Raw genomic sequence first — 23,880 nt, forward strand, 5'->3', positions numbered from 1 at the left:
TGGAATTCCCTCCTGAGGGAGGTGGTGGCGGTGAGAAAACTGATGGAATTAAAAAAAAGTGTGGATCACAGAGGATGGCTAATCTAATATAATAAAACCCTAAGCTGCGCATGTGCACTCTTACCTGCGTGCTCCCGTTTTCCGTGCGCTGTAGGTCCCTGCAGGTAGGAGTGCGCATGCGCGGCTTAGGGTTTTGTCGGCTTCAGGCGGCGCGGAGGCTGTCGGCTGCGGCGGCTCTTGGCGTCTGCAGGCCGTGTTCGGCGGAGGGCAGACGCGAGGTAAGGGGTGCTGCAGGACAGAGGAAGAGACAGGGGAGAAAAAGGAAGGGAGGCCTACTGCTGGACGGAGGAGCAGGAAAGAGGTGCTGATGGACAGGGGAAGAGACGGGGGGAGAAAAAGGAAGGGTGGCCTACTGCTGGACAGGGGGACAGGACTGAGGTGTTACTGGACAGGGGGGAGATTTAAAAAAGGGAGAAGGGCTGCTGCTGGATAAGGGGAGCAGTGAAGGGGTGGTGGTGGACACAGGAAAGGTAAAATGAAGGGAGAATGGGTTGACAGCCGAGGAAAAATAAAGACCGAAAGAAAGACAGAAATACAGAAAGCGGCTAAGGAGAGAGAGAGAGAAAGAAATAAACACAGACACACACACATCTATTCTAGCACCCGTTAATGTAACGGGCTATAAGACTAGTTAGACTATAAATGAGCAAACTTTCACAGTCTGAATCCAGCAGAGGATATGGTTTGGATAGGCTGGAGTGAGCTTCAACGGCAAATCCAGTAGTTGGAAACGAAGGTCAGTACTGGGTAGACTTCCTAGATCCATGACCCAGAAATAACAAAGAAAAAAGACATTTTAATTTAATCGTGAAATTGTGATTACAGAGCAGACTGGATGGACCATTCAGGTCTTTATCTGACATCCTTTACTGTGTTGCTGCTGTTATTAATACTAATACTAATACTAATAATAATAATAACTTTATTCTTTTATGGTGCCATAACCAAAAGTTCTAGGCAGTTTACACGAAAAAGAGCTGGACAATCAGGCGAAATACAATAATATAGTAAAAACAAATACAGTAAAACCTTGGTTTGCAAGCATAATTTGATCCAGAAGCATGCTTGTAATTCAAAGCACTCGTATATCAAAGCGAATTTCCCCCTATGACATAATGGAAACTCAGACGATTCATTCCACAACCCAAAAACTTTAATACAAAATACTGTATGTACTCGTATTGCAAGACCTCGCTCATTTAGAACAGTCACTATACTCCCGCAGCGTCATAGAGAGAAGAACCATCGGCTCAGTTGTGATGTGTGTATACTGTATGTACTTGTATTGCAAGACATTGATTGTATATCAAGTTAAAATTTAATAAAATGTTTTGCTTGTCTTGCAAAACACTTGCAAACCAAGTTACTTGCAATCCAAGGTTTTACTGTACAAGTATTTGTAAAATAGAATTTCAACAATAAAACTCTCATTAAGTAATAAACTTATCGAACAAAATGGTCTTAATTAATTTCCAAAAACAGCAATAGGATAGCATAGGATAGGATAACAGCAATATTATAATGCCCTTAAATATCTCCGCCTCCATATCTTAAATGTTGATAGTGCAGGAACAGGATAAATTATATTTGTTTTTATAATTAACTGCAGGGAGTTGCACTCATTTGTCATCAGTTTTTAAAAGTCATATCTTTAAAGGTTTTGCCAGCTGTATATAGAATTTAAGAAATATATTTGAAAATCTGGGCATGTAATCTGCATGGACTGAAATAGGCCTGTATTCTTTAGAAACCTATGGATTGTTACTGTATTCAATGGAGTTTTAAAGGAGGTGAGAGATCCCTGCCCGCTTAAATCCCATTCAGCAAGCTGGAAGGGAATACTCAGGAAATGCTCCTGAATATCACCTCGGACCACCATGGCACTCTGCAGATATGATTCAGACATCCAACTACTTGAAGGGTATTAATGTAGAACATAATCTTTTCCAGAGAAAGGAAAATGGTAAAACCAGAGGACATAATTTGAGGTTGAGGGGTGGTAGATTCAAAGGCAATGTTAGGAAATTCTACTTTACGGAGAGGGTGGTGGATGCCTGGAATGCGCTCCTGAGAGAGGTGGTGGAGAGCAAAACAGTGACGGAGTTCAAAGAAGCGTGGGATGAACACAGAGGATCTAAAATCAGAAAATAATAGTAAATATTGAACTAAGGCCAGTACTTGCACGGTCTGTGTCTGTATATGGCCGTTTGGGGGAGGATGGGCTGGAGAAGGCTTCAATGGCTGGGAGGGTGTAGATGGGCTGGAGTAGGTTTTAACTGAGATTTCGGCAGTTGGAACCCAAGCACAGTACCGGGTAGAGCTTTGGATTCTTGCCCAGATATAGCTAAGAAGAAAAAATTTACAAAATTTAAATTGAATCAGGTTGGGCAGACTGGATGGACCATTCGGGTCTTTATCTGACGTCATCTACTATGCTACTATGCTATGCTAGTTCAGGAACAAAATCAGGAAGGGGCCTTCAAGTTATGTGGAGACTGCAATATTCAGTTGGCCAGCACCCACTTAACTTCAGGGTATATAGCTAGGATTACCAGGTGTCCGGATTTCTCTGGACATGTCCTCCTTTTGAGGACGTGTCCGGGGGTCTGGACGGCTTTTCAAAACCCAGCGCTTTGTCCGGGTTTTGAAAAGAAATCGCGTCAGGAGGGTGCATCTGTGCATGTGCGGATGCAGCACAGTGATGTCACAAGCATGTGCGCACGCATGCGATGTCATCGTATCGCATCTGCGCATGTGTGGATACCTCCTTCCCAGAAAACATGCGGGGGGGGGGCAGAGCTGGGGTGTAACAGGGCGGGGATGGATGGAACTGGGTGGTCCTGGGGGTGGGTCTAAGGCAGGGGTAGGGAACTCTGGTCCTCGAGAGCCGTATTCCATTCGGGTTTTCAGGATTTCCCCAATGAATATGCATGAGATCTATTTGCATGCACTGCTTTCAATGCATATTCATTGGGGAAATCCTGAAAACCCGACTGGAACACGGCTTCGAGGACCGGAGTTCCCTACCCCTGGTCTAAGGGGTCCAGATTTTACTGCCGTAAAATCTGGTAACCCTATATACAGCTAATCTGGGCATTCAATGACAATGCCTTATCTGCCGTCTATTTCTATGTTTCTATGGGGAGGGTCATTGGGGTGGGCAGACTAGATGGGCCAGGGCCCTTATCTGCCGTCTATTTCTATGTTTCTATGCCCAGACATGGCCTGTCATTGAATATTTGAGACTAATAAAGCCCATGGCTGTCAGTGGCTTGAAAACCACTGTGTGCCACGGTTCATAGACAACAACGCGGAAGACAAAGGCGCGCGCCGACAACTGAGCGCAAGACGGAGGCGCGCACCGAAGAAAATTACTGTTTTTAGGGGCAATGACGGGGGATTTTGTTGGGGAGGACCTCCAGTTTACTTACTACAAATGGCGCCGACGTTGTGGGGAGGGTTTGGGGGGTTGTAACCCCCCACATTTTATTGTAAACTTAACTTTTTCCCTAAAAACAGGGGAAAAGTGAAGTTTTCAGTAAAATTTGGGGGTTACAACCCCCCAAACCCCCCACAACGTGGCACGATTTGTATTAAGTAAAGTGGGGGGGGGTTCCCCCCAGGCTCCCCCCGTTGGAGCCCTCAAAACAGTAATTTTCTTTGGCACGCGCCTCCGCGCTGCGCTCAATTGTCTGCTCGCGCCTTTGTCCCGGCACGCTTTTGACCTGACACCGTGTGCCACGGACTGAATAATGGGGGAGGGGTGGAGGGAAGCAGTGCTATATATTGATTGCACTGGAAAGTTTTGTAAATGCACACTTTTGTTAATTCTGTAAATTTATCAGCTCTTTATTTTAATTTTCAGATCTGTGAACATTTCTGGGGATCATATGAGAGATAATATGTGTTGAACTGTAGTTAACTTGGCTCCAAGAGACTATGCTAATGTTCTGTAGCAGCTTCAAGATATAACAAACTTCCTAGTTTGCTGTGAAATACTGCAGAGTCATACGTTGTTAAATCCTCAGAATACAATGTACCAACCTTAACTAATTGCTTCCAAAAATATCATATCCTAATTAAATAATATCCTTAGTGGCTAAGTATTTTGAACATTATTCTTCTTATAATGTGTATCATTTTTAATTGGAAAACTAGCGTCCTCAATACCATGCATTTAAATTAGGAAAATAATCTAAGAACTCAACTTTCTAAAACTGTGACTGCTTTTTCTTCTGGTAGCTCACATTTGCAAGAGGCACATCTCATTGGTCAAACTAACAGCTCTTTTAAGTGGTAATTTTCGACAAAGTTGTTTACGTGTAAATCGTGATTTTTTTTTTGTAAAAAATTATTCTTATAAATTGAGTAGCTGTATCTGAAATAATAAAACGCTAGCCGCGCATGCGCACTCAACTGCGTGCTTCCGTTTTCCCTGATCTGAGATGTAGGTCCGTGGCCTTGCAGGCAGGAGTGCGCATGTGCGTGCGCTGGGCAGATCACCTCCACAAGCCGGGACCGCAGCCAGCCACCGCGACACGGTGGAAGAACAGCAGCAGCCCCCGAGCTCCTCACCAGCCTGTTCCACCCCCTCGACAAGGGCTGAAAAGATGGCCTCGCGCGCTCTGCAACCAGCTTCCGCGTGCCAGGGTGATGCGCAGGCGCGGGGGCTCCCGCAGTGTCCAGAAGCGGCAATGGCGGCGCTGCTGCTGGTGGCGCTGCTCCCGCTGCTGTGCGCTTCGCTCGGCCGCTCCGTCTCCAAAACACCGGTCCGCTATTTCCAGCCTGCTGTCGGCGCCTGCAGGCCGCGGTGTTGGTTTCAGGCCCGCGGTGCGGAGCGGCGGCTGACAGGAGGAGTCGGTTTCGGCCGCGCACACCGGTGCGGAGCAGTGGCTGCCAGGAGGAGGCCTTCACAGAGCGGCGCTGGCGGCCTTCCTTCAAGGGGGGGGAAAAAAGGAACGGAGGCCTACTGCTAGACACGGGGTGCAGGAACAGGTGCTGATGGACAGGGGGGGAAAAAAAGGAAGAAAAGCCTACTGCTGGATAGGGGGAGCACAGAAAGCGGCTAAGGAGACAGAGAGAGAAAGAAATAAAGACAGACACACACACACACATATTCTAGCACCCGTTAATGTAACGGGCTAAAAAGCTAGTACACATATAAAAAGACAGATGCATAGAAAGAGTACCTATTCTATGTAGAGATTAGCAGTGGCAGAGTGGAGTAGGTGTAGATACACTAAATTCCACCTATACACACACATAAGTGGATGCAAAAAGGAACTTAAACCTGCAATTAGCAGCAAAAGAAGAGGAATATTGTCCAAAACAGTCTTGCTGCACCTTCATATCATGTCCCCCTATAGCAGCAGTGACAGAAGAGACAATGCAACAGCTTGGGTTCGAACGTCTTCCATACTCTGCTTACAGCCTGGATCTGGTGCCTAGCGATTATCACATCTTTGGTCCACTGAAGGAGATGCTGTGAGGTCGCAGATTTACCTCTGATGATGAAGTAAAGGAAGCGGTGCTCAGCTGGCTTCGGGAGCAACCAAAAAACTTCTTCTCTGCAGGAAGGCAGAAGCTAGTTGAACAATACAACAAATGTGTCATCTTGCATGGGGACAATGTGGAAAAATAATATGCTCAATTGCTCACCGTTACTTTTGATTTACCCTCATATTCAAAGCAATTTAAATGGCCAGGGATATTGAGGAAGAAACCACGAAGGTGACCAATTGGTGCTCAATCTCTTTTATTTTGCAATAGACGCAACACAATCGTGTTTCGGCCCAAATGGGCCTGCCTCAGGAGTCTAAAATAAAACATGTATTGAAAAAGATACAATCATACCAACATCCTCTAAAGAATAAACATGAATAAAAACATAAATAAAAATAAACAATAATGTAATCATATATCATAAAAAAACTCATGTATATCAAAATATGCAAACATAGATGAACATTTAAAAGGTACAATTCATTAAAAAAAACATTTTATAATAAAACTTAAACTTTTATTTGTACTCAAAAATAGATATTAATATATGTAATAAAAATTTAAATGATATATATAGATTAAAAAACATTAAAAACAATCATAACTATTTAAAATACATCAATAAACATGGAATTGGCTATTCAATAATATAAACTAGTTCAACCATTTCTATAGATTAACATACCTTGTTGTTTAATCATGATACCGTGTTATCCCGAAAATAAGACACTGTCTTATATTAATTTAGGGCCCAAAAAAGGCACTAGGTCTTATTTTCAGGGAGGTCTTATTTCTTTTCATGTACAATGATTATCTCTCCCTTCCTCTCCTCCACCCCAATTCTTCCTATTTCCTTTCTTTCCCCTACTTGTGCAGCATCTTTCCTCCCCTCTTACCCATCCACTTGTGCAGTATCTTTCTATTCCCCCCCTCCCTCCCATCCCCCTGTGCAGCAGAACCTTTGCAGCCTATATCCCTCCCTCCCCTTGTGCAGCAGAACCCTTGCAGCTTCTATTCCTTCCTTCCTCCCAGGCGTGAGAAAGCCGCGATGGGGCCTGTGCTGCCGATGATGCAGTTTGTTATAAGGTTCTGTATTTCGGTCTCGCGGTCAGGGTTCGGATGGGTGGGAGAGACGCAAGGGTCATGAGGGGAGCACTGCTGCCACCGGTGACTAGGGCTTATTTTCAGGGGTAGGGCTTATATTAAGACCCACCCCAAAAATCATGCTAGGGTTTATTTTCGGGGTGGGTCTTATTTTCGGGAAACACAGTAGATAAGATGTACAGATTCACTTACTTATTATTCATTGAGTTGATTTTGAACCATGAGAAACACTGAAAGACAATGAAAATAGAAAAGAAAAAAGTGGGGATGAGAAGAAGAAAAGAAGAACAAATGAAAAAAAAGGATTTACCCTCCTATTCAAAGCAATTTAAATGGCCAGGGATATTGTGTGACACTTACAGTAACTGGATAGAGTTTAGGAATAACCCCTCTGACTAGTTTGTGGATGATCTGGGGGCAAAGTTGGAACAGTGTTAAAACCTGGCTGGTTCACATAGATTTTCAGTCTGCTAATCAGCTGAGCAATTGCATGATGTTTGTACAGAAAAAAAAGATTATCCTAACTTTATGTGGCAAAGTCAGCCAGACAACAATCTGAATATTGGCTGCTTGCCCTGTATTGGTAGCATGGAATGTTGCTACTATTTTGGTTTTTGCCAGGTACTCGTGACCTGGATTGGCCACGGTGAAGACAGGATTCTGGGTTTACATGGACCATTGGTCTGGCCCAGTAAGACTATTCTTATTTAATTTAATTTAATTCTTATATACCGCTAATAACCGTGAGGTTTCTAAGTGGTTTACAAAAAATGATGCATTAAAGATACAATAAATAAAAACTAAATAAATCAGATAGGTACTTGGAAATTCCCTAACTGTCCCAAAGGCTCACAATCTAACTAAAGTACCTGAAGAAACAGTATGAAAAATAAAAATAAAAAGACAGAGGTAGAGAAAGAGATAGAAATGAAATATTCCAACAAGTAATGAATAAATAATTTAAAGATAGAATTAAAATAATAATTAAAGTAAAGAAAATAGAGATAAAAATAAGCATAGAGAGAAACAGAAACACACTCCAAAAAAAGCATCAAGATCTTATGATCTTATGTATTATTCAGGAGATAATGTATTGGGCTAAGTTGAGTGGAATGAGTTTTTAAATCCCAGTGAGAGGTTGTAAACTGAAAAAACACCATGAACATCTTCTCTCGCACCAAGCAGCATCATGGGGTAAAGACCTAGAACAATTGCTTTCGCCCACTACTTATGAGGAATTTAGGAAACGTCTGAAAACACACCTGTTCCTAAAGTATCTAGACAACTGATCCTCTCTTCTCTCTCCCCTCTATAGCGATTAACTTGTTCTATTGATCACTCTCTCCTCAAAAATGGATTTCCTGTCCTATTAACCCTCTTTCTTCCTCCCCTCTTAAAGTCAATCAGTTTGTACCTTTGCTTAATCTTTGTAAACCGCATAGAACTTCACGGTATTGCGGTATATAAGCTGTTATTATTATTATTATTATTAAATCCAGTACAATTCACTTTGATACTTTGATATTAAACCAGATTGTAATTCCACAGACTCTCTAGTCTATCATGATAACAATTTTGAACTCCCAGCAAGGTTTTCAAAAATCAAGGTCAGCAAGGAATACCCATAAACCAGTGTTTCTGAAACTTTTGTTAGCTCTGGCACATTGACCATGAAAATGCCTTAAACTCTGCTCTTGCTCCATGGCAAAAATTAAATCATGTACCATGCTACCGATACAGGGCAAACAGTGACTTCCCCCGTGTCTTTCTCAATAACAGACTTTGGACTTTTCCTCCAGGATATTGTCCAAATCTTTCTTAAATTCGATAAATTCACTGACTAAAATTGTCCCTTCCCGCACTAGGACTCCCCTCCCTTTAAACGCCTTTCTTTCTTTCTCTCAAGATGCCCCTCCTGTATTCAGATATTCGCTATCCATAGTACTCCAATTCAAATGGAAGTTCTAAAGAAATACTCAGTTACTCATTACCCATTGAACCCCAATCTGTAACTTTCCCCTCTTCACTATTGTATTATATTCAGACTTATGTATGATGTTGTCTTTAGACTTATTGTATTGTATTATATTTAGACTCGTTGTATTATATTCTACTGTGTTGCATACACTCACTGTATCGTATTGTATTGTATTGTTTTGTCTTGTATTGTATGTTGACTTATTGTATTGTATTGTGACCTTGTTATTCACTGAATGTCCAGCCTTCTTACAGTGTAAACCGCCTAGAAGTCACCTGACTATGGCGGTATAGAAAAATAAAGTTATTATTATTATTATTATTATCTCATAGCTATGAAATACTGAGGCACAAAAGAAAGGACAAGTTTAGCAACAGAATTCTACCTATGTAACTGATTACTGGATCAACATCATAAGAACATAAGAATAGCCTTACTGGGTCAGACCAATGGTCCATCAAGCCCAGTAGCCCATTCTCACGGTGGCCAATCCAGGTCACTAGTACCAGCCAAAACCCAAGGTGTAGCAATATTCCATGCTACCGATACAGGGCAAACAGTGACTTCCCTCGTGTCTTTCTCAATAACAGACTTTGGACTTTTCCTCCAGGAACTTGTCCAAATCTTTCTTAAAACCAGCTACGCTATCCGCTCTTACCACAACCTCTGGCAATGCGTTCCAGAGCTTAACTATTCTCTGAGCGAAAAAAAATTTCCTCGTTATTGGTTTTAAAAGCATTTCCCTGCAACTTCATCGAGTGTCCCTTAGTCTTTGTAATTTTTGACGGAGTGAAAAATCAATCCACAGGTACCCTTTCTACACCACTTAGGATTTTGTAGACTTCAATTATATCTCCCCTCAGCCGTTTCTTTTCCAAGCTGAAGAGCCCTAATCATTTTAGTCTTTCCTCATACGAGAGGAGTTCCATCCCCTTTACCATCTTGGTCGCTCTTCTTTGAACCTTTTCTAGTGCCACTATATCTTTCTTGAGATAAGGAGACCAGAATTGAACGCAATACTCCAGATGAAGTCGCACCATGGAGCGATGCAGGGGCATTATGACATTCTTAGTCTTGTTAACCGTCCCTTTTTAAATAATTCCCATCATCCTATTTGCTTTTTTGGACACAAGATCTTAAATTGAGGGGAAGTAAACAAATTAATCTACAAAATCCTTATGTGCCACTAACCTCTTTTCACAAAAGTTCATTCAATTGTGCCTTTTAGCCTTGAAGTTTTAAAGTTGAATCCTTTTGTTTATGAGTCCTTTCTGTTGCATTGCTTTTCTGCTTCCCATTCTACCCTGAGAGTTTCAAGTTTATTAAAAAAAAAAAATTTTATACTGCTCAATCAGACTTCTGAGCGGTGTACAATAAAAATACAGCTTTCCTCATATAAAATAGGGGTAAACATTTAACTAAATACATAGAAACATAGAAATAGACGGCAGATATGGGCCACTGCCCATCTAGTCAGCCCACCCTAATGACCCTCCCCTACCTTTGCCTTGTGAATAGATCCCATGTGCCGATCCCATTTGGCCTTAAAATCAGGCACGTTGCTGGCCTCAATCACCTGCAGTGGAAGACCATTCCAGCGATCAACCACCCTTTCAGTGAAAAAGAATTTCCTGGTGTCACCTCATAGTTTCCCGCCCCTGATTTTCCACGGATGCCCTCTTGTTGCCGCAGGTCCCTTGAAAAAGAAGATGTCTTCCTCTGCCTCAACGCAGCCCGTGAGATACTTGAACGTCTCGATCATGTCTCCCCTCTCTCTGCGCTCCTCGAGCGAGTATAGCTGTAATTTGTCTAACCGTTCTTCGTACGGAAGATCCTTGAGTCCCGAGACCATCCGGGTGGCCATTCTCTGCACCGACTCCAGTCTCAGCATATCCTTGCGATAATGCGGCCTCCAGAATTGCACACGGTATTCCAGGTGGGGCCTCACCATGGCATAATGACTTCCGGCTTATGGCTGACGAAACCCCTGCGTATGCAACCTATGATCTGTCTTGCCTTGGATGAAGCCTGCTCCACCTGACTGGCAGCCTTCATGTCCTCACTGACGAGGAGATGTAGATATATACATATACATATATATATATATTTTTAAATTAATTTTTTTTTTTTGTGTGAATTAAAAAAAAATATTTTAGCTTTTATGAATTTCTGTTTTGGTTTCTGCTGTTCTCAAATATTCTAGATTTAATGCGCCCAGAGCAAGCAGGCATATCACCATCATTTAGAATTGGTGCTGGGGGCAATATAATTTTACATTTTTTATACTCTAGTCTCCTTGGATGGTTTTCTTTTTGTAACGTGTACCCTGACCTTGGTGTGCAAATATTACACTGAGTGATGAGACAGAAATCCTTTGAAAATAGAATAACTCCATTAGCCGCAGTAGAATTTGTGACAGGTTAATGCTCATATCAGTGTTCGTTCACAGTTAAAGCCAATGAATATTTGTGAAGATGTCGAGGAATCATTGGATAATGAGAAATAAGTCCAGTGTTCTATAATTTTGCCTGCCCGATTCATAATTCTGTTATTCCAATATTACATTACATTGCTTTGCTTACTAGAAAATATATTGCACCAGAAATCTGATCTGTATCCTATAGTCTTGGAATATGACAGTGATAATCTTTGCTTTTATAGAACAGGATAGTTTGGCGGTACATGTAGATAAGTCAAATTTGAGCAACTAGGATAACGCATCACAAAGATGTTTTTTTGCTTAACACCCCCTTATTTTTTTTTTTTTTTTTACAAAACTGTGGAAGCGGTTTTTAGCGCAGGTAGGCATGCTGAATGCTCTGTACTGCTCCCAACGCTCATAGGAACTCTATGAGTGTTGGGAGCAGCGCAGATCATTCAGCTTTTGCAGTTTTATAAAAGGGGGAGGGGGGATTAGCCAACTCTGTAATATATACTTAAATCCTTCATCAAATATGACTAAACCACACTTTCAAAATTGACTATTTACCTATTATCAAGATCAATAAATATAACATTAGCATTCGCATTTCCGTCACCTGCAAATGAAAGCTAATCACCATCAATCAATAATCACACAACTCAGTTTTATTGGAATAAATATTTGGCCGCAGCTTTATTATGTGTCTGAATATTATCTTCACTTACATTACAATCTGTGTCCAAAAACCAACAAACCCCCAATGCATATTTCACAGACCTCCAGGGAGCAATTCGGTGTCGAAACTAGCTCCCGTTAAGTCTTTAAATTTATAACATTCCCCCAAACATGACCCACAGTGACGCAAGGCCATGCTTCCCCTCCCCTCCCCCCAAACATGACCCACGGTGACGCAAGGCCATGCTTCCCCTCCCCCAAACATGACCCACGGTGACGCAAGGCCATGCTTCCCCTCGCAGCGGTATCGCATACGAGTGTTGCATTTATTTATTTATTAACTGCTCATCTCCCAGATCCAACTGGGCCAAACCCCATACAATTGGAAAACTCCTGCCTGGCTTTGAGGGAACAGCGGCTCAAAGGTATAACTGTGGGTACCTAAATGTCAGACATGCTGATCCCAGGTTACACTTGTATTCTATAATGGAACCTGGGTGCCAAGTTTCCATTATGAAGTAGGTGCCTACAGCATGGCCTCAGGACATTTAAATGGAGGCACCAGTTATAGTAGTGGTCTCAAACTTGTGGCCCAGGGGCCCTCGGCATGTTTATCATAATCACAAAAGTAAAATAAAACCCTTTCTTGATCATATGTCTCTTTAGCTATAAATTACAATATTATTATTAAAACTTAGCCAAAAGAAAGATTTATAAACTATAGAGTTTTACCTCATGCAAAATTGTCATTTCTTCAATAAGACATTAACTTTTTTTTCCTGAGGCCCTCCAAGTACCTACAGATCCAAAAGGTGGCCCTGCAAAAGGTTTGGGTTTGAGACCACTGAGTTACAGGATTACCTTGTATATGTCTAGAGAGAGTCTTAGCTGACCATCTAGATATTAGTGTTCAAAGATTATGGGGTCCTTTTACAAAGGCGCGTTAGGGCCTTTAACGCATTGAATAGCGTGCGTGAAATTGCCGCACGTGCTAGCCGCTACCGCCTCCTCTTGAGCAGGCGGTAGTTTTTCGGGAAGCGCGCGCTAAAAACGCTAGCCACCATTGTAAAAGGAGCCCTATGTTTCAGTTTTCATTTGAGTAATGCTAGTTGACTAAGGTCTTGCTGAGAAAAAAAATATATGGCAAGATTAGCATATATTTCCTCTCATTTTAATAATGTGTTCTTCCATCAGTATATAATCATAGCATAAAATATGCTTTATGGTAATTCAAAAGTGCTTAATAGTAATCAAATGTCAATCATTTGGATGTATCTAAATATAGTGGCAACAGAATTAGGGTTTTATTATATCTCTTAACTCAAGGTTTGCAAAGTCAATAAAGACATCTGGATGAAATTAAGGACTAGATATATGATCTGATGACAGACTGCCTAATGCTATATTAGAGACCTGCTTTTTGAGTATTTTCTTTATTGGAGCTTACAGGCAGTATATTCTAGTCCTGGCACAGAAAATCATTTTTTTAATCAGCAGAATACATTAATGGGCACTGTCTTTGAAGAAGCTTTCCTCTCAGCCCTTGTCTAGAGACGTATCATCCGATCCAGTGTGGAAAAAGAAGTTGAGAGAAAGGGGGAAGCAAAGTGAATTGGACTGAATAGGATCAAAGGCTGTTAGGTGCTTTGAGTGTAGACTCAGCTGGTAGTCCACCAGAAAGATAACCAAGCAGTAAAGGTATACCTGATTTCTTTTACCTTGGTTTGGATTCAGATTTGACTATGAAGATGCAAACAATTAGATCATATGAAGTTGGTTAAAGCATGCCTTATCGCTTGAAATAGTTGATTTTGCCTTCTGATTTTTGGACTGTTGTGCATGGGGATGGTTCTGTCTAAGTTAGACTATTGTAACGCTTTCTATCTTGGAATTTCGAAAACAAGAGGGGAAGCGTTACAATTAGCACAAAATGCCGCAGCAAGGTTAGTAATGGGAGTTGACAGGATGACACATATTACGCCAATTTTGAAGCAGTTACATTGGTTACCAGTTGTATTTCAGGTGCAACATAAAGTTTTTTCTGTGGTCATTCAGACTATTTACCATCGAACACCATGGTACTTTCGACAAGTTGTGGCGTTCTATAAGCCTAACAGATCTTTACGATCCAAAAATCAAAAGCTATTAATTCCAATAGTGCAGGGAAATTATGCAGACACTACAGCGATGACTTTCTGTATTGCTGGTATCAAAATGTGGAACTCCCTGTACTGAAGTCATACAAAGATGACCACAGATTTAGAAGAGTGGTTTTTCAAGATTTGTGATTATATTGTAAATCATTTTCATAAATCACCCCCTAGATGTAGTCTCCTATCATGTTCATATTAAATTGTCCTTGGATACTGCGTGCCCTCAATATGGGCCCCAAAGTGACAGACTGGGCCAGGAACTGGTTGAGTGGAAAGCGATAGAGGGTAGTGATCAACGGAGATCACTCTGAGGAAAAGGATGTTACCAGCGGTGTGCCTCCAGGTCCAGTTCTTGGGCCTGTTGTTGTTAACATTTTTGTAGGTGACATTGCTGAAGGACTGTCAGGTAAGATTTTCTTCTTTGCGGAATCTGCAATAAGAGTAAATACTTCTGATACTGTGAATAACATGAAGAAGGACATAGTGAAGCTTAAAGAAGGGTCTGAAATTTGGTAGCTATGAATTAATGCTAAGAAATGCAAGGTCAAGTATTTGAAATGCAAAAACCCACAGAAATGGCTCAGCTTAGAAGGTGAATAATTTTGTACTAGAAAGAGGAGCGGAACTTGGGTGTGATTGTATGTGATGATCTAAAGGTGGCCAAACAGGTTGAAAAGGCAACAGCAAAAGCTAGAAGGATGCTGCAGTGGATAGGGAGAGGTGCTTATGTTCTTATGTATTGATGCCCCTGTATAAGACTCTGATGAGACCTCATTTAGAATATTGTGTACAATTCTAGAGGCTGCACCTTCAAAAAGATATAAACAGGATAGAGTCGGTCCAGAGGAAGGCTACTAACATCATTGATTGTCTTTATCGTAAGGTGTAGGAGGACAGACTTAAAGATCTCAATTTGTATATTTTGGAGGAAACTGGGAGAGGGAAGATATGATAGAGATGTTTAAATACTTACATGGCATAATTGCAAATGAAATGAAGCTGTTTTATTTGAAAGGAAGCTCTGGAATGAGGGGGCATAGGATGAAGTTAAGAGGCGATAGGCTCAGAAGTACGGTAATCTAAGGAAATACTTTTTTTTTTTTTTTTACACAAGTGGTAGATGTGTGGAATAGCCTTCTGGTAGAGGTGGTGGAGACAAAGACTGCGTCTGAATTCAAGAAAGTGTGGGACAGGCACATGGGATCTCTTAGGGAGAGTAAGAGATAGTGGAAGCTGCAGATGGGCAGACTGGATAGGTCATTTGGCCTTTATCTGCCATCATGTTTCTATGGTTGAGACGTTCAAAGTCCAGCATATCCTGGTGGAAGCACTCATCTTGCTCCTCTGAGTATGCTCCCACGTTCTCCTTGAATGTCTCTAGATGAGCATCCAGGATAAGGACTTTCAGAGACACCCTACAGCCCATTTTACTGTAATTCTTCATGAAATTCTCAACCAATTCCTCGTAGTTTTTGGCCTTGTGATTGTCCAGGAAGCCCCGAATCACTACTATAAAGCTGATCCAAGCTGTTTTCTCCTTCCTTGTTAACTTCTTGGGAAATTCCATGCACTCCAGAATCTTCTTTATCTGTGATCAGATGAAGCCACCAGCCTTGACCTTGCCTCGGATAGATTAGAGAAGATGTCTTGAAGGCTGCCGACTCCTTATCTAGAGCTCTGACAAATTGTTTCATTAGGCCCGATTTGGTGTGTAATGGTGGTATCAGAACCTTCTGGGGGTCCACCAGTCGTTCCCATTTGATATTGCTCCCAACAGAAAACTCGATCTGCTGTGGCCAGTCCCACCTTTGGTAGTGCGCCTTAGTGTCCCTGCTGTCCCAAAGGCAGAGATAGCAGGGAAACTTGGTAAAACTGCCTTGGAGACGTATTAGGAATGCCCCATTTTGAGTCTCTGATGACCTCCCAACTGTACTCATCATACTTCAAGGCACCTAATAAGATCTTGATGTGATTAAGAGAATCTGGGCCCTAATGTCTATTTATCTTTTCAGTCTCTAATATTTGGTGACTCACATGGAGAAGGTGGACTGCTCCACCCCTTAATCTACAACTATGATGATGTCTATCATTTTGACAGGGCTAACAGATGCCTGTAGAACTATATAATAACAATAATTTGATTTTAATTTCCATGTGTTTGATATACTGTCTTTCCCAAGCGGATCAGAGCAATTTGCAATCAAATACACAATAATTACAAATAGTTAGAGTTAAAACAATTAAACCATTAACATGGCAATTACAATACAAATATGTTTATTCTCAATCAAGTGCTGTATTTAAAAAAAAACAACAACCCAACAGTATAACTGAGTTTAATGAAACAAAGGATAATCCATTTTCTGCATGTATTTTACAGCAGTGCTTCCCAACCCTGTCCTGGAGGACCACCAGCCAATCGGGTTTTCAGGATAGCCCTAATGAATATGCATGAGAGAGATTTGCATATAATGGAGGTGACAGGCATGCAAATCTGCCCCATGCGTATTCATTAGGGCTAACCCGAAAACCTGACTGGCTGGTGAACCTCCAGGACAGGTTTGGGAACCACTGCTTTAGAGGCAGCTGTAAATAAAAAGAACAATGTACAGAGGTTTTTCTATAAATGGTGCTCACAGTTTGTCATTGCGTATAGAATAGCGTTTAGCGCCAGGAACCACACCAAACTTTAGGTACGTTCATTTCCACCAGCTGAAATGGGTGACGCATCAAAACCGCGGAGGACGAACTTGGGTAATTTATTCCAGGCATAGGGGGCAGCTTCGGTCCATTAGAGCAGTGTTCTTCAACCACAGGTCCATGGACCAGTGCCGGTCCACAGAAATTTCCTGCCGGTCCACAGGGCCAGCACGTGCATCAGGCCCAAAAACAGTGTTCTTCAACCACCAGTCCATGGTGCGATCGATGCAGCGTTATCTTCCTAACTGATTCAGTACATCCTGCGCCTGAACCGGAAGCCTTGCAACGTCAGAGGGAAGGCTTCCAGATGAGGCACGGGACGTGCAAGGTGCAATTAGTACTATTATGAGGGCGGGGTCTGGGGTGGAGATTGGGTAGAGATGGGCGGGGTCTGGCCCACGACTTAGCCCCGTGTTCTTCAACCGCCGGTCCACGGACCGATGCCGGTCCACAGAATAATTATTTTATTTCTGCCGGTCCATAGGTGTAAAAAGGTTGAAAAACACTGCATTAGAGCATATTTTGATGCTTCATCATTTAGAATTTTGGGACAATCCCTTATACTGAGTCAACTAGATTATGGCAATATCGCCTACTTGGCAATTTCCCAGAAGAATATGCGGCAATTACAACTGGTGCAAAATGCAGCAGTCAAGCTAATTTTGAGGCTGAAGAAGTTCGATCATGTAACACCTTCCTACTGACTTCTGCATTGGCTGCCGATGGAGGCACGTGTGAAGTTTAAGTTTGGATGTTTTTGCTTTAAGGTACTATTCGGCTTAGCCCCTAAATATATAACTGACCTTTTCTCTTTCTCAACCAACAGATATAAGAGAAGCTCATACTTGAATTTTGTTTCTCCACTGGTTAGAGCAGCGGTCTCAAACACGTGGCCCGCAGGCCGCATGTGGCTCTCCAAGTTTTATTTGCGGCCCGCGGTCTGGACTGGATCATTCTCTTCTTTTTGGAGCAGCAGCGTGCCTGGCCGGTTCAAAGCCGCGGGTTGGCGGCTCCTTGCGCTATCCACTCCTGCATTGGAAGCCTCTCTGACATCACAACATCAAAGAGGCTTCAGACGCAGGCATGGATCGCGCAAGAAGCTGCCACCCGCAGCTTTGAATGGAACGAGCCGGCCAGACACGCTGCTGCTCCAGTGGCATACCAAGGGGGGGGGGCAGTCCGCACAGCTGGCCACCCTCCACTGTTCTCCCTAGAGTAAGGCTCGTCTAGAGCAGTGGTGCCCAACCTGCTTCCCTTCCCTTCTCACCGCTGCCATCGGGGAACAGGCCGGCACCGTGCTCTTTGATCTCCCTGCTTCTCTCGCCGCCCGACGTCAATTCTGACGTCGAGAGGACGTTCTGGCTAGCCAATCGCTGCCTGGCTGCCCGGAACGTCCTTTCCTACGTTAGAATTGACATCGGGCGGCAAGAGTTGGTCGGCCCCGTGGAGAAGAGAAGTGTGGAGATCTCAGCCTGTTCCCGATGGTGGCAGCAGCAGCAGCCTATTCCCCGGCGGCGATGGCAGGAAGGAAGAAAGAAAGAAGGGGGAGGAACAGGGAGCAAGAAACAAAGCAAAAAATGGGACATGGAATCAGAGATAGACAGACATAGAGAAAGAAAGAAAAAGTTGGGGGAGGGAATGAGGTCTGGAGGAGAGGAAGCATACAGGAGGCTGAAAGAAGGGAAGAAATATTGGATGCACAGTCAGAAGAATAAAGTGCAACCAGAGACTGACGAAATTACCAAACAAAGATAGGAAAATGATTTTGTTTTTAATTTAGTGATTGAAATGTGCCAGTTTTGAGAAAGAAAAGATATTAAACTTTAAATGTGAGTGCTGCAGAAAAAATAGAGTACTTGGAGGGCCGCAGAAAAAATAGTTAATGTCTTATTAAAGAAATGACAATTTTGCAAAAGGTAAAACTCTTTATAGTTTATATATCTTTCCTTTTTAACTGTTAAAGGAAAGTTTTATAAACTATAAAGAGTTTAACCTCATGCAAAATTGTCATTTCTTTAATAAGACATTAACTATTTTTTTCTGCGACCCTCCAAATACCTACAAATCCAAAATGTGGCACCGCAAAGGGCTTGAGTTTGAGACCACTGGGTTAGAGGATGTAAATTTAAAACACATCATCAACACGTTTTCTCACATCAGCCAGCATTATGGGGTAAAGATGTGGAACAATTGCTTATGCCTACTTCTAATGGGGAATTTAGGAAACACCTAAACACATATCTGTTCCTGAAGTATGTAGGCAACTGACCTGTACAATCTTATTCCACAATAACTGATCTCTAGAGCTGTTAATCACTAGCTTTTAACTTTGTTAATTCTACTCAATTTGTAGCATCTTTTAATCATTGTAAACTGCATAGAACTTCACGGTCCTGTGGTATATAAACTGTTATTATAATTATTACTAGATGAAAGGAACAAAGTCTGGAATTGACAGTGGGAAGAGAAGGGTACAGCTAAGAACGGCTTATTTGAGGACCGGAGTTCTCTGGGAGGTATATAAGGAGAGAGGAGAGATATTGAGGGGCAGCAGAATAAACGCATTTGTAGGTCAGCAATAGGAGCTTGAACGGTATGCAGAGATGGAGAGGGAGCCAGTGAAGTGATTTATGGAGAAAGGGGACATGAGTGTAGCAAGGTTGGTAGAAGATCGAGTCGTGCAGCAGAGTTTTTCACAGATTGCAAGGGGGAGAGGCGACACTGCAGGAGACTAGTTAGAAGTAGATTACAGTAATCTAAGCGTGAGGTTGCGAGAGTTTCAAGTTTATTTAAAATATTTGATATGATCGCAATATCCAAATCCAATGCGATTTACAAAGAATTTCAAAAAATAAACTCACAAACAAACAGGACACTAGAAATAATTATAACATAAAGATGCAGTTGAGGGGAAGGGGTTAAAAAAAAAATAAATTGAAGTAAATACAATTCCAAAATAAATGAAAAAGGATGGGTAAAGAGACAAAAGGTTAGGGAGTGTTACCCACTTAATTTCTACTTAACAGTGTTTTTTGTCCAGATATATTCCAGAATGAGGTCATGTGATTTTAATTGGGCCAGTTAAAGGCGTCCTTAAACAGCCAACTTTTTAGTAGGCCTTTGAATTTCTTAAAGTAATTTTTCTTCTCTTATGTTGTAAGGAAGCAAGTCCATTAGAGTGTGGACAAGGGTCCAGGTAATGTGCTCAAAAAGGAATGGGCACATTTTGGTGATACTGTAGAGATAGAAGCTACAGGCCTTAGCAGCTCGTTGGATGCGCGTAGACAATGAGAGGTCGGAATCGAAGACGACCCCAAGGTTGCAAGCAGAGGAGACTGGAACAATATTATTTACCGAGTTGGAGAAAGTAGGAGGAGGAGCAGAGGGTTTAGGAGGAAAGAGGAGCAGTTCAGTTTTTGGACTATGTTAGTCTCAGATGATGGCAGGACAACCAGGCAGCAATGTCAACCAAATAGGCAGAGACGTTTTCTTGGACTTTAGATGAAATTTCAGGTGTAGAGAGGTAGAATGAAAACCCAATGAAAATGCCAATGAAAATCTGCCATAAATGCCTGCGCCTAAGTTGTGTGCACATCGGGCATATTCTAAAACAGTGCGCCTAACTTTTAGGAGTGCCCAAGGCCCACCCACCTGCCCATGCCTCTCCACTGGCCATGCCCCCTTTTGAGGTCTGCGCAATGGAATTTATGCACATGACTTTACAGAATGCGCTTAGAAAGTTGTGTGCGTAAATTGTAATTAGTGCCAATTAATGTTTGTTAATTGGCAATTGGCACTGATTGGCTTGTTAACTAATTAAGTTGCAAGAACAAATCAGAATTATGCACAGATTTGCATGCCCAACTTTAGTTGCGGTATACAGAATCTAGAGGTATGTGCATAACTGCCTAATATGCCCCTGACCTGCCCATGCCTCTCCCAGGTCAATATTCTCCTTCCAGTCGTATGTTATGGAATTAGGGACTGATTCTGTGTAGGACGCCAATCTCAGCAGACGCCTAAGAAGCGGCTATGAATCACACAGCGGCATCCTATACGGAGATATGCCCAACTCTGCCAACCCTCCTGATTCTCTAACTGGAGCCAGTGTCACTGGTGCCAGTTAGAGAATCTCCCCTGCCTGATCGAGGGATCCCTTGCCATCAGCTGATCGCAGTAAGGGAATCTCCAGTCAGCTGAGTCAGCAGGCTACTCCTATGGGTCCCCTGTCACAGCCGCTCAGCTGATCGCGACAGGGGTATTTCCAAACAATCAGCTGAGTTGATCGGGGATTCCCTTGCCACGATCAGCTCAGCGGGTGTGTATTTCAGGCATTTGTTGTGGCCTTAGGGAGATGCCTAGTGATACTTAAGCTCACCCATCATCACCATGCTCACACCCAGCCTTGGGCAAGTTTAAGTGTCCCTTAGGGTCTCCCTACACTCACAACAAATGCCTACAGTGTAGGCGTTCTGCCTCGGGGTTTGGTTTTTTTTAACGTGCATCCCAATTGGCTGCCGCAAAGTGATAGAATGCCTACCGCTGCCTACAATTGACCCATTTATAGAATCAGCCCTTTAGAGCATGTAATGTATAGATTAAGACTATGGACAGTTACACATATAACTGCTAATTAGCGCCAACATCAATTATAAATAATAATTGGTCATTAAAGCCAATTATCATCTAATTAAGTTTCTAAATTACACGTGCATCTGACCTTGTTCTATAAATTGCACGCAAAATTTAGCATGCCAGTCACAAATTTGGATGCACAATTTTATAGAGTGAGAGAAGCAATATCAAATATGTGACAGTCATCACTATATCGCACATCATATAAATCCTTTAATTTTGACCAGCAATTCCCGACAATGCTTTCCTCCAGTTTTAATATTCTAACCACCACAAGAGATCATATTCATTAATCACCCATGATGACATGAGCAGAATGTCACGCCACCAATTTGTCTATAACAATACTGTATAATGAATCCAGAGAAAGGTATAGGGTAAATTTCCCTTGTATTAAAGCATGAAGAAAGCCAGTGATTATACCGTGCAAATGTTATTTATGAAGGCAGAGACTGAAAATTGATATTTTCCGAGCTGGAGGTTGTTTTCTAGTAACTTATGGAGGACAAGAGATGATTGCAAAGTAGATGCTTTCTTTTATGAGATCCACAGAGGAACGAGGCATTTTCTGGACAGGCAAAAGCTGACTGACATGCAGAAAGTGCCGCTTGCTGAACAGGTCTGTATTTTGCACTGGGGACGATAAACCAGTAATCACAAAACAGCAGACTAAAGCATAAACTGATGGTAGACCCGTGACTGTTGTTCAGCTGGAAACAGCTGTGGACAAACCAGGCAGTTGCTTGGCAGATGTTGTGATTGCAGTAATGCTCTCACCCCACGGCACAAACATCTTCCCAAAGTCATTCATCAAAACTATTGGAAACGTCTTTATAATTTGTGATCCTGCAGAGGTATGAAAGTAATACACACACACACACACACAGAAAAAAAAAAAAAAGGTTTTAAGAAAATGCAAAGGGTAGGTTTATCTATTTAGGAAATCCCAATTAAAATGCCCTATCACCATAATTGCAAGAATTTAATCCGTTCCTAAGATAAGCTGCTCTTAGCTGTACCCTTCTCCTCCACTGCCAATTCCAGACTTCTTTCCTTTCGTCTAGCTGCCCCCGATGCCTGGAATAAAGTACCCGATTTTGTCCGCCAAGCCCCTTCCCTTGCCTTGTTTAAAAGCAGACTGAAAACTCACCTTTTTGATATAGCCTTCAATCCATAACCCTATTCCTCTGCCCTACAACCCAGCCAGCTAATTAACCATTCCCCTTAACTGTATCCATGACATCCTGTTTGTTTGTTTGTCTGTCTTGTCTGTTTAGATTGTAAGCTCTTTCAAGCAGGGACAGTCATCTTTGTGAATCTGTGAAACTTGAGCTACAAAGAACGCCTAAGAAAACTGAGCTTGTTCACCCTTGAGAAGAGAAGACTACGTGGGGATATGATAGAGACATTCAAAATACTAAAAGGATTTGACAAAATCCAGCAAGAAGCATCGTAATTCACGTCAAATGTGACTCAGACGAGAGGTCATGAACTGAAGTTGAAAGGAGACAGGCCCAGGACAAATGTCAGGAAGTTCTGTTTCACACAACGAGTGGTGGACACTAGGAACGCTCTCCCGGAGGAGGTTGTGATGGAGACCTCCATTATGGGATTCAAGGGCAAGTTGGATGCACATCTCCTTGCAAATCACATTGAGGGATATAGGTAAACAAGGTCTCATCTGGGAACACCTAGGTCTTCATCAGGAAGCACCTAGTTAGGCCTCCGCGTGTGCGGGTCACCGGACTTGATGGACCAAGGGTCTGATTCGGTGATGGCATTTCTTATGTCCTTATGTACAGTGCTGTGTGTGTCTGGTAGCGCTATAGAAATAATTCATAGTAGTAGTAGTGTGAAGAGTTTCAGTCTTTGGGAAGCAGAGCTGAGCTTGTGATGTCACACTGCCTCATTCCACCAATAATAGCCAACCTCATCAGTGATGTCACAATGGCTTGATTGTCCTGTACTCCCCTCTGCCCTCCAACCCAGCCAGCTGATTAACCGTTCTCCTTAACTGTATCCATGACATCCTGTTTGTCTGTCTTGTCTGTTTAGATTGTAAGCTCTTTTGAGCAGGGACTGTCTTCTTTGTGACTCTGTACAGCGCTGCGTACGTCTGGTAGCGCTATAGAAAAAATTCATAGTAGTAGTAGCATACAGAAAGTCAACACAGTCACTTGTAAGGGATATGGGATCTAAGGAAAAAGGAGCAGTTACAACAGATTATATTTAAAAAAAGAAAAATATGAAGAAAACAGCAAGTTAGCACAGGGGTTAAGGCTTATGGGTCCCTTATACTAAGCCGTGTTAGGTGCTAATAAGTGCCTAATGCAGCTTAAAATGGCGTACTGTGGGATGCATTCAGGCGCCCTGCTGTAGGTTCCAAATGTGCATATTCTAACCGCACTTTTTTACAATTTTGTTTGAGGGAGCTTGTCTGTGGGGCACAGAGAGGCATTCATGCGTTATTCAGTTAGGGGGACAGTCTATAAAGAGTGCCAAAACTTAGGTGCTGGTAGGCCTCTAGAAGTTAATCGAGAAACACCGTTTAAAATGGTAAAAATAGTAAAAATAAAGCACCTATCAGCACCTAAATAAAAGGCACCAGAATCACGCCTGTGCAGAAGCTTTACGGTGCTTAATGCCACAAT

This window comes from Geotrypetes seraphini, chromosome 9 (assembly GCF_902459505.1).
Source record: "Geotrypetes seraphini chromosome 9, aGeoSer1.1, whole genome shotgun sequence".
In the NCBI taxonomy this organism is placed as follows: Eukaryota; Metazoa; Chordata; class Amphibia; order Gymnophiona; family Dermophiidae; genus Geotrypetes; species Geotrypetes seraphini.